We start from the raw sequence: 16,348 nt of genomic DNA on the forward strand, positions 1-16,348 counted from the left end.
CAATCGAAATTCCTCTCTTTTGCAATTTTGACAAGTCAACATTGACTTGAGGAGAATTTTTGTCGTCGTTGTTGTTACAATCGGTTTCATTGGAATCGACGTGTCACACCCCCAAACCAGATGACAGAAACGTCCGAGGGTGGAGCGGGAACACAATATCACAATAATTAAATACATTAAAACACAAGTACATAAACAACCATCATACCATATGATTAGATAAGTTACATGAACCGAATGTTAATTGATATCAAAATACATTACAAGTTTTTGCATGTTATCAAATAAAGTAGTTCTCGTACAAATATTACAAAGTTCAAGCAACGATATTTGGTGTATTGTCTTCAAAAGTGGTTCCACTGATACGAGCTTAATTGTTTCCTGAGATTACATGCCATTTTAAAAGTCAACATAAAGTTGGTGAGTTCATAAGAGTTTAGTTGTAGAAAAATCCGATGTTTTTCCTTATGTCAACATTGTAAAACGTTTTGTATTGATACGCCTTCAGCATAAAAGAAGAATGTATGAGTGTAGGATGTATTCAAAAGTATTTATAAAATAGAAGTTCCTATAACTTCTAAACTTATAAAAAATGTGGCTTGTCATGTGATTTTATTACCCAAAATCAAGTGTATAACTAAATAGCCATACTTATAAAAGTAGTGTATAAGTAATTAAGCATACTTATAAATGTAGTTTATAAGTATAACTATACTTATAAATGTAGTGTACTAGAATTTCACTATTCGATGTTACAATAAGTCATTATAATCGAGTTATCAGTTGTAATGCTGCCCTCCACAACGCTTCTTCGTAAGTCGTGAAAATATTAAGACAAATGTCACCATTGACATGTCCGTCGTGGTTATAGCTAGAAACCATATGTGGGGGTTGTCAATCCCATATAGATCTATACACAAATTTCCCGCTTATTGAAGATTTAACGATTATAAGGCCGAGAATTAATGTATTGGTTGAAGAAATGTCTCACATAACCCGTCGAAAGTATGTTATTCTAGCTGTATTTTTTTTTTGTAAAAATGTCTCACATAATCAAAGTGTTATGTTGGTTACCCAATGTGTAATATTATTATCCAATGGATAATGATGTTATCCAAGGAATAATGGTTTTATAAAATGTGTAATCACAAAGTTTTAAATCTTTCAAATCTAGATTTTTGGTAAAACTGTCAGTTTGAAGTTTTCCAGTATGTAATAGTATTATCCATCACACAATAGGTCTAGACTTAGAAACCTATGCATATAAAAGAGTAAAACTTGTGTACTTCATTTGGAATCCGCATATATATATATATATATATATATATATATATATATATATATATATATATATATATACTTAATAAGCATTTAGCATCAAATGTGCAATTTTAAGAGGTACCATCCTTAAAGCATTATATGTAACAAATTGATGCATTTCAGAAAAATTATATATTATCCAATCAAATGCTGAATAAGTCAAATACTATAGTTTTCCTTATCTCTCGCATGTTTTTGACTTGGTCAATTAATCATTGCATGAAATCCCGACAAAAATCTGTCAATGTCGGTCATTTTCCCCTATATCAGGCGCTATTGGTCTCCTTTGTTGAACTATTCATCCCTATCTCAAATTACAGATTCAATTCCATTTTGCATTCAGATAGCCTCTCTCTAAAACCCTACACTCAAAAACACCATCTTTGTTTCTCTCGGTCTCCACCGCAGCCGGTAAACCCTTCAATCGTCCCGCCGCAACCACTACACCCTTCAATCATCACACCAGGTATACCGTCATCTATGTTTAACTATCTCATATTTAGTTGTGGATTTCTATATGGAAGTTGAATTGGTCAAAATTGAACAATATTTAATTTGAATATGTAGTATCTCGTCTCAATAGACTCATTCAATCCATTGAATAGGTCAACACTAAATATGCTTTATATTGCATCTACTCTCTTAAATTCGTTAACGATTGATGCTACCTTTTATCTCTCTCTTTAATTTTATGAGTGTATTTTTTTTGTTTAAAGGTCCCGAATATTTCCCTATCTGGCACAATTATGTATTGAAATCGAGTAATCTTCATGGTATGTATTACCCTCCATTCAAAATACTTGTAAGTATTTTTGGAATTTCCTATTTCTCCATTCGCCAGCAGGTTTGTGACTTTGTGATCTGGAGCAACCTCCCATCTCCCAAGTGAAGGACATGGCCAAAGAAACCCTTAAAACATTGCAGATTTGGTACATGGCGTTTTTTTATATATTATTATTTGCGTTAGATTCATGTTCTGTTCTTTTTAATTATTGCAGATATATTCATCTTTACATTTTTATAGTTACAATTCAATCAAAATGTTTTGATTTTTCATTTGAAATGAACACCTAGAGTTGAACGGGTAAGTATATTTCCTTTATTTTCTTATAATTTACTTCTTTTTGCTGTTGATTACTAATGCTTTTTGTATTTCGTTTCCCTCATTTGAAACTTTGTACTTTTGGTTTCTTATTGTTTTATGTCTTCATTTTCCCAGAATGAAAATGAAGATGTAGAATCTGTACATGTGTTATTGAGTTTGATTTTCTTTATTTTCTTCATTTGCATAATATTTGATCAGCTTCCAATTTGATGAAGTAGTCGCACAATAACCTCAGCTTAAACAGGTTAGTGGGTGATAAACCTCAGATTGATCTCATAAATGCTTAGCTATTAATTTTTTTTAATATTTTTTATTTTTATTTCTTATAGAATGTAGAGATGGAGATTAACTCTTGACATTTAGTTTGACTAATATATGAAATATTCACAGTATATGAAATATTCACAATATCAGGTGTACTAAACTGTTTTCTTTAATCGAATTGGTTTTTTTAAAAGAGGTGATTCATAGTTTCATTAAATTTTTGAAATTTTGTGATGTATTTTGGTGTCAATGTTCTTAAGAGACCTATGGTAATAGATATTTTTATGGTGGCTAATGTATATTATGTTTGCTTGAATAGGTTATGTACACATAATGATGGTTCTAATACATGAATAGGTATGTTTCCATCTGTTTATAAAATTTTTATTTCATTTCTTATTTGTGCAGGTGTAGTTAAAGGATTGGTAGATTATTATGGACAAGTCTATTGCTGATCAAGTGTCCTTATGGAGGATAAGGTATTCAATAATAAATGATCATGATTATTCTAGACGTGATTTGAAGAGAATATGTGATTTAGGTTTTATTTATAACGAATGCATGATTGAACATAAAAAACAAGTGGCTTAAAGAGAATGTTTTTGAATGCCAGATATGGGTTTGGTTTTGCTTTAGGTTTACGTTTGGTGACTTTACTCAATTTTAGCTTAAAGACTAGATATGAGTTTGGGAGTTTAAGGTAAGATCTAAGTTTTTTTTTCCTTATTTTGGAATTTTAGGGTCAGATTTGTAGATATCTACACATACCAAATCTATAAAAAAAAATCGATTAAATCTTTTGTTTTTCTTCCAATAATCCCGTTTCCGACTCTTTTATTCATATTGTGCATGTTATTGTTTTAGCCTAATGGAACCAAGTTTAAGAAAACACCAATGTTTCAGTATTATTTGGTTACTTACTTTCTAATGTTTGAGTACGTTTCAGATCTATGTTGTATATATGTGAAGCTAATAAAAAGATGAACATATTTATCAACTCTTAGATGGAATAAGAAATCTCTATGTTGATTTTAGTATGTTCTGATCATGGGTTTGTGCATAATTATTGGATCATTTTGGGGTACTAATCGTTAGAATGAGATAATTCGTCTCTCTGTAAAATACAATTATGTTGAAGCCAACCAAAGATTTTGACCGAGCTGAAGTTTACACATCAAATATGATGTATTGAGAAGTTTTACGTGATATTTAAAAATACATTTGTATATGGATATTATTGATATATTTTTGAATGATAATGGAAATTATAGACATGAACCTTGGGTGTAGTATGGTCTTGAATGTTCAAAAAAAATGTGGAAGATTTGCTCCTTGCCTTAGCTATTGGGACCTTTGTTTGATTAGGTACACAAAAAGGCCTAAAGAGACTCTATTCAACTTATGGGAGGCTTGGAATATCACATTGCATATATGCTGAAATACAACATGTTTCTGAAAGATAACTATCATAACTCTTCATTTTTTATTCATACTGATTTCATTTCTGATAGCATGACTTTTATTGCTAACTGTTTAAATATAGTAAACTATATGCGCAAAAAAAAAACTATTCGCCTTTAGAAACTAATTTCCGAAACAAACTATTTACACCCGTCGCTTAGCGGGTAAACGACTAGTATACATATATATATATATATATATATATATATATACACACACACACACACACACATATATATATATATATATATATATATATATATAAGACATAATCATGTATGATGTAGTATTACCCAAAGGTTAAAGGTTTTGTCCAACATATATTAAATCTACACTTAAAACTTAGCTAGCAGACATATAAAAGAATAAAACTTGTGTACTTTATTTGAAATCCGAATACATGTATATATACTTTCATAACTAAGACATAATCATGTATGATGTAGTATTACGCAAAGGTTAAAAGTTTTGTCCAACATATATTAGATCTAAGACTTTTGTGTAAAGTTGTTGACCAAAATGTAATTTGTTAGCATGACATGTAATCTCCCCCGAAAGAGTGAAATGAGTAAAACTAGTATAAAAGGGGGTATGAACTTACTTGTTATGTTATTTTCCAAAGGTTAAACGAACTTGAAGATGGTGCTCATTGGCTTCGATCTTAGTATTCTTGAGCTTTCCTTCCAAGATCTTGAGTCGTGATGGTTGTGTGGACAAGTGATTAAGCTTGGAATAAAAAATTAGAGAATGATGGTGGTGGCGGCGCAACTTTAGGCCAAGAGAGGGAGGATGGAGATGTGAGCCCTAGGTTGAATGGGGAATGGGGGGGTCGGTTTTAGGGGTATGGAGACATGGTTGATTGATTTCTTTTATTAAAAAGGTATCAGCAGACATAATCATATGGTCTTGTAATGCTTTTGCTTTATTTTATTGGGTTTGACTTTTTTTTATATATTAAAATAAGGATGGTTATATATATATATATATATATATATATATATATATATATATATATATATATATATATATATATATATATATAGGTGTATGCATGTATTTATAACTCTAATAAATTTTATAAAAATACACTAATTCTTATTCTTAGAGAAAGTGTCATAAAAGTTGGTTACCATAATAGTTTTTTTTTATGATTATCAGAGGTTGGTGATATGGAATTTAGTATAGTTCATTTATACTTATTACGACCTTAAACACTAAAGGTCATTTGTATGTTGTATTTCCATATACCTTGTATGACGTTGTACTGTTATAACACGATAAATCATTCATCGATCATCTATTTTGTCACATATGTATTGTAGTGTTAAATGTACCGACCTACATACAATTTGAAATTTGAATGGGAAATGTACTTTCATTGAAACATATTCTAATATATCATAATAGTTGTGAGGGATATATTTTTACCTTAATTATGGTTGACTTCTGTTGACCAAAATTGACGGGTGTCACATGACGTAGGAATTTGCATGGACAAAATTCCCACAACTACCCTTTTAGCTTCGCCGGATCCTTTGGATGAACCAACACCCCTTTCTCCCTCTTATGAGACATGCACATGATGTGGAGCATTCATTGGTAGGCGAAGAATCAAATTGAGTATAGGAGCCAACTTAGTCTTGAAACTTGCCTCAATAGACGAAACATGGCTCATGAAATCCAATAAGAGAATTCTCAATCTTTATAAACACTTGGACGTCTACTTCCTTCTTCTCTGATAAACCCTAGGAATAATCTTTATTGAAGGTACGAAGATCTTCAATCATTGTTCGAATGGCCTAAATCAATGTTTCAACACTTCCTTTCACATGTCCATAATATTTATCCAAATGTGCAACTTCTTGATCAAACTTATTTGTAATCTCAGTAAGCTAGAACTTAATGGATTGTGTAACGCCCCAAAAATACGATCCAAAAATTTCATTTTTAATTTAATAAAATAGTATTCCAAAACATTATCCATACATCCCAAAGGAAATAAAAGTATCAAACATCATATCAATTAGAGTAATATCTCAAAAGCGAAAACCATATGTTGTGTGCGATGCAGTCATCCCGAGCTCTTCCACTTGGAACCGGAAGTACCTGAAAGATAAACTAAAAACCTTAAGCACAAAGCTTAGTGAGTTCCCCAAGATACCGCATACCAAACACAAAACACATAACGACCCTACCGTAACTCATATAACAGGCCCCACCCAATGAGTATAACGGATCCCGCCCTAACTCGCATAACGGTCCCCGCCCAATGAGTATAACGGGGCCCGCCATAACTCGCATAACGGGCCATGCCCACATACAAATCATATCAAATAATAGCATACAAGATAATCATCGGGCCCCGCCCAATAAGCATACAAGCACATACACATAGTGTCACACAAACAATGAGTATTCTAACATATCAAATCATGGATTGAAATAGGTGCCTTTGACCCGCTATACATGGTGAGGAAACTCACCTCGCTGCTGAACCTCACTGAAAATCCCTAGCTGCGGTCCTGACGAATCCCCAAGCTAACAATACAAAATAGCACCCAATTAACACTTGGGTTCCAATCCATATCCAAAAATCCATACTTGGGGTAAAATGACCATTTTACCCCTAACCTAGTTTGAACCAAGACTAAGGCCCAAAATCACAACCCAAAAAGACCCAAAACCAAAAGATACTCCAAGGCCCACTTGTCGCCCAATTTTCCAAATTGGGCCCAAACCCTATATGGACCTTATCCTAAGGCCCACTAATTTTCTCTACTCCATACTCTTAGCCTAATGCTTGATTTCAGATGGCCCACTAAGGTCCAAAAGAATGACCCAACCGAAGCCCAAAAACTATGAAGCCCAACAGACTGAGTATGCGGGGCGTACTCAGCTGTACGCTAAGCGTACTCGCTGCTTGGCTTGTACGCTGCACGTACTGACTTGTACGCCTAACATACTCATCCATTAAGCCAACTTTTTTCTATTAAGCTCTTAATGCTTAAGTCCAAAGGTCCAAACCACAGATCTAAGTCCCAAAAAGTGTCTACAACCATAAAGTTGCTGACTTGGTGACTTTGCATGCCCCAAAAAGTCGCAACTTCGAAATTTAGCATTCTACTTCCATTAAATGAACTCAAACTCATGCATGGGGTATTCTAAGCCCTAAAGATGTCAACTTTATGAATCTAGGACCATAGAAACACTAAGAGTGGAAACTCTAAGCTCTTGGAGTGGTATCAAACCACTAAATCTCATCCATGGGACCAAGAAGGGTCCAAAACATTAAATAAGGAAGATCTAAGCTTCTAAAGAACAAGATCAAAACTTTATATCTTAAACAAGCTAGTAATGAAGCAGATAAACTAGATCCACAAGCTCTTCCTTGATCCACCACCTTGCACCAATCTTATCCTTCTTGAAAATGGATCAAAATACACCAAAATGGACACTATTAGCTCAAAATGCAAGAGAGAGACTTAAGGTTTTGAGTATAAAACTAGGAGGACAGAGGAGGCTGAGAAATGAGGGTTTCATGGTCCATAATGATGTTTATTTAGTCTCCAACCCCGAGAATTAGGGTTTCTAAATGACCCACGTACAACCCGCTTACATACACATACGCCCAACATAAGTGTCCGAAGTTTCGATCCCTCCTCACATGAGTACTCTAAGCATATCGTGTAGTACACCCCGCATACTCACTTTATAGCTTGTACGCCAAGTGTACCTTGTGGTATGCCCCATGTACAACACAAGGAATAAAATGGATTAATTAAATTATATAAAGGGAAAAAGAGAAACTTACCTGGATTCAAGTGTTACTATTCTCCCCCAATTGAATCAGACTTCGTCCTCGAAGTCCGCTGTCCCAAACAAATCCGGATAGTGCTCTCTCATCTCATCCTCGGGCTCCCAAGTCCACTTTTATCCCTTGCAGTGCTGCCACTACACCTTCACTAGCCCGGCAATCTTGTTCCTCAAGGTCTTCGTCTGCCAATCTAAGATTGCCACCGGTCTATCAGTATAGTTCAAGCGGTCATCCACCTGCATATTCTCCGATGGTACCACTGCGGTATCATCCACTAAACACTTTCGCAGCTGAGAGACATGAAACGTGTTATGAATCTGACTGAGCTTGGCTGGAAAATCTAAACGATACGCAACCCGACCCACCCGAGCCAAAACTGTGAAGAGAGCAATATACATGGGCCAGCTTGCCCTGCTTCCTGAATTAGATGACACCTTTCCAAGGTGACACCTTCAGAAGGACCATATCCCCTACGTGGAACTCTAAGTCTGACCAGCACCTATCGACATAACTTTTCTGCTGACCCTGAGCTGTTTGGAGCCTGCTCCAAACTTGCTGAATAAACTCAGTGGTCTTGAGTACCACCTCAGTACTCCCCATAACCCACTGATCGACCTCATCCCAATAAATCTGGGTCCTGCATTTCCTCCTATAGAGCATCTCAAAAGGAGGTCGATCGATGCTGGCATGATAACAGTTGTTATACGAAAATTACGCTAACGAAAGATACATATCCTAACTCCCACCAAAATCCTGTTAGGTTTTAAGCATTCTAACACTCCTATGGTGTACATGCAACCCTAAATACCTTGGATCTATGTTTTCTCTATTATACATGCAAATATCAATTTCCAAGGTATTGCTCTAACTAGCATAATATAAAGTACATATAATATAAAATCTAGTAGAATTACATACCTCCATGTTGGTGCTTGATTCCATGTAGCTCGAGAGCCTAGTGCCCCAAATGTGACACCTCAAATGGTTCACACAACATCATGTGCACTTGGAATAACAATGAGATAAAGTAGAACACTTCATGAATTGGTTTGCCCTCCACACACACCTAGTGGCCGATTTCTCACATCAATAAGATGCTTATATAGTTGTTACAATTAGGGTAAACCCTAATTGTCATGGCTTTCCATTTCCTTGGATCCATGGGTTCAAATACACCATTAATAAACATTTCCCACATCCAACTAGGTCTAAATCTCCCTTTCTAAAAGGCCCTAAACCTTATGATAATCGGTCTTCGGGTCGCAGCCACGAATTAGGAAACGACTCGGGACAGGGTGTTACAACTCTCTGCCACTTAAATTGGATTTCGTCCTCAAAATCACTCCTTTATCACCCACCTGGGAACAAAACACTCTGGCCTATACCATAACTGACAACAACATTAATCCTTTTACTGACGTACCAATGCTACTACTGAATCTGAAGCCTAAACTTGTGTAATCTCCATGCATGTTGACCCAAATACAGAGACTTCAGCATAACCGGATCGCCTCAACCCAAAATACCATCACATAAACCATGACTTGCTGATGAAAACATTTGATACAACAAGACCATGATGACTCTTAATGTGAGCCCCATCCATTAACTGCTGCAAAGAAGCACACACAATGCCAACATGATCTACAAATTCCTAGTTATAAAACTGAACTTCTAGCGAGAACCACAAGGCTGGGGACTCTCAACTACAATCATGAACCCAGCTCAAAAAATCTGCCACAAGAGACCGGGAACCCATCAGATCTAAACTTCAAACCCGTATTCCAGAACTAACATCCAACCATTCATTGAATCCACCCCTTAACTTTGAGTATGATCGCTACCAAACACGCGAAAAAGGACTTACACGTACCCATTGCAAATTTTCCACATTTCAAATCCATAATATGAACCAAAAGTTGTTAATGAGCCATTGACTACCTGACACGCCATTTCCAACCATTACTCCTACGAGCAAAGATGAGAAATCCAAGAATTTTCACATTTGCCTCCAATCCTTATCAACTGAGGTGTACCTCAACCTTGTAAATCACTTAGACATTCACCAAGAACTTTATAATTCGAGACTCCATGCCCGATACCTAATCTTGATAATCGAACCCCTAATAACAGCTTGAGAACACATGGGACTTATAACGCAAACATTTCGTTGAGACTTTTCGTTGCACGAATGATACTCCCAACAACCCTTAATTGCTCCCATTATCCAAACCAGCTGATTTATGAGTCTCCTGACTTCCATCAACGTGTCAACACCGAAAGCACCACAAGCAGAAGAAATGAACAATCGTGATCACTAGGCCCACAACCTATGTTTGGAATACCCCTACAAGGTCATCAACATAGGTCTAGATTGCCTCCGAGCCCACAACATGGGTCTGAAATGCCCTACACGGCCCTAAGCCCATGTCTAGAATGCTCCCGATATTACACCGATCTTGTCGAAATTACATCATTCACCCAGCACCCAAGGCCTAAAGATACTCACCTCATTCCATCGCCTTGTAGGGACCTAAACAATGTCCTTCTCAACGCCAACTGAACACAACAATGTCGTAATCTTACCACACACAATTCCGTTTACAGAACAAGCTACTACCAAAGCAAAAACCTATGAAAACATGGTCTCACACGACCCGATAATAGGACAACGGTCGAACTCTTGATCCAATTTGAAGGCTATAACCCAAAAGAACCATGCACATAATTTGAACCAAGTGCTCTAATGATATCTTGCCCAGCTCACATATGCCCCTCTCAACAATATATGAATTTACCATAATACACATCCTCATGATCAGTCGAAGCAAGATCACATACTTGATTTAGACTGAACAAGTTCCATTAATACGAAACTAGCTCGAGAAGACTTCCAAGGTGATTCTGAATGCTACCAAAACCTGATCCTGCTATGAACCTAAATTCCACTCCACCATTGAGGGTAAACATACCCAAAGACCAAACGAACATAGAACATACTGAACTTGATGATAGGTTGACCCGTCCATCGAACTTCCACTATCACAACTTGAACTTTCGGAGAACCTCTACTACATGATGAATGAAAAGACCAACGATTGAGATTGAATTGACAACTAACCCAATAACCCAATACACCGTTTGCACAATACCCCTATGAAACATTCTTCCAACACAAAAACTCAAAAATATCAATGATCCTCCAGGAAGAATACCTAGTTCTCCCCTACTTAGGGTTCGAACTACCACCCACTAGTGTTGCGAACAAACCATATCTTAAACCGGTTTAACTAGGTACAGCCACCCCTGACTCTTGGAGTGTAAAATATACGCAGGATGATCTTCCAGATAAGGATCAAACAAATCCTCATAGAATCCTAAATTTCAGCTGAAGACCTCTAAAATTTTCCAATCATGCAAATGCCTAAGCAAATACCGACATACGATCCAAACATACCCTCCTTGCCTGCAATCCCAACAATCAATCAGGTACCTAACTAGCCTATAACCCAAGAACATGATCACTTGATCGCATCACAAGGCATCCATACCATATCCATCCACCTGTACACTTCCATGCTAACATATTGCCGCCAAAAACCACCGCCAATAGACCCCATGTTGGGCTTACATCCCAGCTCTGACAGTCACAATCCTGCTCACTCCTTCTCCGCACTTGGAAAACTGAAAGGGCATAATCCTCTGTTTCATATAGCGACAACCCAATCCATCAATCCACCACTCAACTTCTAGTTGCAATCCCTAAGTCGATCATAACAGTCGTTTCTTTCTTGAGTCCTAGAACTCAATGCATGGCCTTGAGCAAAATCCTCGAGGCCTCAAAACCCACAAACTCATCAAGCTCTGAACCAATCAACCCAAACCGTTATCTCCACGGGGGCTTAAAACAATTACCAGACCCATCCTTATGCATGAGCATCCATAACCAAAAGATCGACAGATTCGGAGCCACTTCCACGAATCATGGTATCAAACAATGCTATATACCCCAACGAGCCCTTAGAAACCCCAAAATTTTCCTTGATTCGAGTATGGATCATGTGCTTCCAGTAGTACGGGCCCAATCCTACCTTCCACACGTATCCATACATTCCTTAAGAATCATCTCGTGTCCTCTAAGACCTATTCATAAAATACTCCTGAAACCTGCTCAACAGCGAAACTACACTAAAATACTCCCTAGGTTCTCTTAAGATTCCTCACCTCCCCTGCCGTCAGTTGTTGAGGGGCTCCGATCACTTCCATCCAACCACTTCACGGATACAATTACACGCAACAAAACTTAAATAATCTTTCGACTAAAGGACCCAACCCTACAATGGTTAGACTCAAACGAGAGTTGTGAAATAGGGCCAAATCCTTCTTTCTAGGATTAGTTAACCTCCATAACAGGTAACTTAATGTGTTCATTTGATAGTTAGCTCCCATAAATGTGAGTTCCAAAAAGCACAAAGAAAGCAACATTCGAGCAGTAGAGTCGACTGGCACTATGACACAATAAAAATCAGGCAAATCCTCATACGAAATTCTCGATCTCTAAATCCCAGCATCTCGGATACACCTTCTCCCTGTCCTCACTCTCCCAAGAGTGGCTAATAATCCTCATGCTAACCCCCCGTATACTGCACCCACTCATGAAACTTCCATCGACCCTGTAGCACTCGTGTATGCTAATCATACATAACACCGGATCCTATAGACGGTCGAATACTTGATTCTACCCTAAGCCCTTCATCAAACAAGAATATGAAATAAGGATAAACCAAACATTCTCAAGCTATAGAATCTTAGCTATCTATAACTATGCTGGATACACTAAGCAACTACAGTAATGATGTCAATTACATACAAGGAAGACCCTAGGCTATCAAGCATCATATAATTAGGCAATTTTATCATGCAATTCCTGAAGATACATAGCCTATCACTATCATGTTGTTCTAACATATCATAATATCAAGTAACAGTGTGGTAATTTGGGGTCTACTTACTATCTCCTGTTGATTGTACACATCACATCCTCTTTTGGTTATTTTGAAAACAACTTTGAAAATTATTTATTTATTTATTTTAGCAAACCCTTACTTTGAAAATCATTTTAAAACCCCTTTTCCTTAGTTTGAGACTGGATTCACATGAGTATTCCTCCAATTCACTCAAACCAAGGCTCTGATACCAACTTGTAACATCCTTATAAATCACAACCAATTTAAACTTTTCAAAACAACCCATTTGCTAATAAAAGTGTTCAGAAAAATATTGTCTCCAAAACATGATTTAAAATCAGAGTCTCATGAGATCCAATCTGTTATAAAACCAATGATGTGTACGGTCACGCCTTCGCCTTGCTACGGTCCTCTGAAGAACCTAAAACCAAAAACAAAATTGTAAGCACGAAGCTTAGTGAGTTCCCCCAAGGTACCAACACATAAACATATAACATATACAAACAATAGCATGTACTAGGTCCACAGCTAAAAGATTGGATTACCCATGAGCCCACAGTACGATTATGGCTTGCCTATCAGGCTCACACCTCATATCTGGGATGCTCTTGATCCCCCAGCATAAGTTTGGCATGTCGTCGGGGCCTACAACTTATGTCTGGCTCGCTCCCTGACCCAATCAATCATCAGATGGGAATACCAATGTTCAACCCTTAGTACGAGTCAGGCATACCAAGCGGTCCTCAGCTCATATCTTGAATGCTACTGAGCCCTAATTATGAGTCTAGCATGCCCCACCCGGCCCTCAGCTCTTATTTGGAATGATATTGAGCTCGCAGTATGAGTCTGGCATGGCCTACCCGACCCTCAGCTCATATCTGGAATTCTCCAGGGTTTGTTGGTTACAACACAAAGCAGTACAACTCAACCCGACACAATATGTCAACATATAACAGATAACAACCATATACAGATAATCCTGCCGATGTAATCATAGGTAGTCCTACAAATCTAGCAGACTAGCATATCGGTTCCTAACATGATCAAGCATATATATTCCATACCCAGCATATCAATGATTAGCATAATACCAAACCAATGGGTCGGACTTGGTGCCTTCGACCCGTAAGTATAGTGAGGAAAACTCACCTCACAGACTGACGAATAGATGAACAAAAAACTGCTCCAACACCAGCTCTACAAGTCTTCCTGAATACCAGAGGTAGACCAAAACCCAATCAATATATTACAAAATACCCAAAAAACCCTTTTGGTCAAACTTGGTTAAGGGTCAAGGTCAAACGAGTCAACTGAGCAGAACCACTTCAAACACAAAGCGTTCAAGCCCTTGAGCAGAATCACAAACTTGAACCAGAACGTGCTGCATTCCTCCCACTTACGCTGGGTGTTATCGCTGAATCCTTAAACTTTCTATAAAGGGCTTAACACCTTAAGTCCTTTCGTCCAAACAGAGATCTAGGTCCAATATGTCACTGAGGGTGATAAAGTTTTCAACTTTATGACCTTGTATGTCCATTAAGTGCTTAAAGTCAAATTTCTAACCTTTTAATCCATTAAGACCATCTAATGCATGCATGGGTGGAACACAACACCCGAGATTACATTTTTATTCTATTAATATCAAAATAATGGATAAAGTTTCCAACTTTATCCATTAGAATGTTCCAACAAATCAAGATCTATTCTTTTAAGTTAAAAAGGGGACCAAAAATGCATCTTCTCAAATCAATCCATTTAGTCTAAATTTCTAACTTCCAGCACTGATTTCAAGGGACTTCTTAAGTCATAAAGTTTCCAACTTTATGACTTAGCATAACTCAAAGAGACTCAAATAAAAACCCCAAGTCCCAAACTTCATCAAATGACTACCAAATCATGCATGGAAGGTTTATACTCATCAATATCAAAACTTTACGATTCCATAACCCCAATAAGGGCCAAATATGAAGCTCAAAGGTTCTGGAGTAACTTCTACACACTAGAACCACCACAAAGGGACCAAAATCATAAGAAAGTGCCACCTAGATAGGTCTACATGAAAGGTTAGACTTTATACCTCCAGAAGATAGATCTAGATGAACAAAGCATAGATCCAAAAGCTCCAAGTCAAGCAATGACTCTTCAAGAAGTTCCTTCTTCCTCTTCAAGCACCAAAAACATACATAAATCAATATGAAGCTCAAGAATCACTCAAATGGGGGCTAGGGTTTCGCTCTTAGGGTTAGAGAGGATGGAGGATGAAGAATGGAAGAGGTTGGCCCGTGCCATTTTCCTTTGAACGCCATGCGTTCCCACCTGGTACGCCCTGCGTACCCGGTTTGGTCCAAAACCCTTCTAACTTCAAATGATCATAACTTTTGCATCCCTTATCCAATTTTGACGTTCTTTATATCCACGGAAAGGTAACAAGAAGCCCTACACTCCTATCAACTTATTTTTTCCCTAAATCCAATCGAATGCAAATCAAAAAATTCATTAAATGCCTGAACCAACGCCTCTACCAATACCTTTGGGCTCTAAAGCAGAAACTGAACACTTTCATCACATAATCAACATTTCCCACATCCAACTGGGTCTAAATCTCCCATTCTCAAAGGCGTTAAACCTTATGATAACCAGTCTTCGGGTCACATCCCCGAATTAGGAAACGATTCGAGATAGGGTGTTACAATTGTTATACAAACCAAATACATCAAAGTGTATCACTATGTCATATAATATCAGATTAAATCCCAAAATGTGGAAAAAGGTGGTGTGTGCTTTGCAATCATCCCGGGCTCTTCCCTTTTGATCCTGATGTACCTGAAACAAAAAGTGAAAACCATAACCACAAAGCTTAGTGAGTTCCCCAGAATACCACATGTCATACATAAATGAACATAAAATGGGCCCCTACCAATGAGTATAACGGGCCCCGACCACACTCGCATAACAGACCCCGTCCACTGTATATAACGGGCCCCGCCCAAACTCGCATAACCGGCCCCGCCCACTGCGTATAACGGGCCCCACCGAAACTCATATAACGGGCCCCGCCCACATACAAATCTTAAAAGCATAACAAATATTAGCATACAGAATAACCATCGGGCCCCACCCAGTAAGCATACAAGCATATACACATACAAGAGTCACACAAACATCTAGTATTCTAGCATATTAGATTATGGGCCGACATTGGTGCCTTAGACCCGCTAAACATGGTGAGGAAACTCACCTCGAACTATTGAATCACACTGATAGAACTCTAGTTGTTGGCCCTCTGAAATCCCCGTGCAATCAACAAAATAACATCCAATTAATAATTGGATCCTGACTCATACTAAGAGTCCAACTAGGGTAAAAGACCTTTTTCCCCTTTCCCTAACTTGACCCAAGGCCAAGGCCGAAACCCAC

Source organism: Lactuca serriola, chromosome 6 (assembly GCF_051521515.1).
Source record: "Lactuca serriola cultivar US96UC23 chromosome 6, Lser_US96UC23_V15, whole genome shotgun sequence".
NCBI lineage: Eukaryota > Viridiplantae > Streptophyta > Magnoliopsida > Asterales > Asteraceae > Lactuca > Lactuca serriola.